The sequence below is a fragment of the Myotis brandtii genome, unplaced genomic scaffold (assembly GCF_000412655.1).
Source record: "Myotis brandtii unplaced genomic scaffold, ASM41265v1 scaffold825, whole genome shotgun sequence".
Taxonomy (NCBI): Eukaryota; Metazoa; Chordata; class Mammalia; order Chiroptera; family Vespertilionidae; genus Myotis; species Myotis brandtii.
Genome location: NW_005371349.1, coordinates 1,331,589 through 1,332,315, shown reverse-complemented (window position 1 = coordinate 1,332,315; position 727 = coordinate 1,331,589).

The window sequence follows — 727 nt, the reverse complement described above, 5'->3', positions numbered from 1 at the left end:
GGGGGTGTGGAGGCTGGAAAGGTGGGAGGTGCCAGCTGGGAGCAGAGAACTGAGTGGCTGAGCCAGAGACACTGAGGGGAGATGGACCCAGGAGGGTGTGGAGCAGCCGGGCACGTGTCCTTTAAACTATATCTTTTTGGCAAAATGAAAACATAACCACCCCATCTTAAAATCTCCAGTTAAACTCGGCCTACGTGGCTCAGTGGTTGAGTCCACAGGCCTGGGTTGTGGGCTTGATTCCCAGTAGGGGGCGTGCAGGAGGCAGCCGATCGATGATTCTCTCTCATCGTTGATGTTTCTATCTCCCCCTCTCCCTTCCTCTCTGAAATCAGTTTAAAAAAATAATCAAATAAAATATGCCAACATTGACCTCAAAAGCAGGTGCGCATGGGCCAGAATAGTACTGGCCATCGCGACGTTCCTGCGCACATGTGTAAACATGGCACGTGTGTCTATTCTTTTTCAGATTGCGAAAGCAGCATGTGTTTATTGTGGGGAGCACAGAGAGATACAATAAAGAAAGTAGGTCGCCCCGGCCGGCCGCCGCGCCGTGACATCTGGCGGAGCGCGTTCCCAGAGTTTATGGTTTTCCTGCGTTAGATGTTTTATGTGCCTGTTTTCTACACAAATAAAACCTTTTGTACAGAAAGCCTTTGTAGTCTCTCTTTTATTGATTTTTAAAAAAATATATATTTTATTGATTTTTTACAGAGAGGAAGGGAGAGGG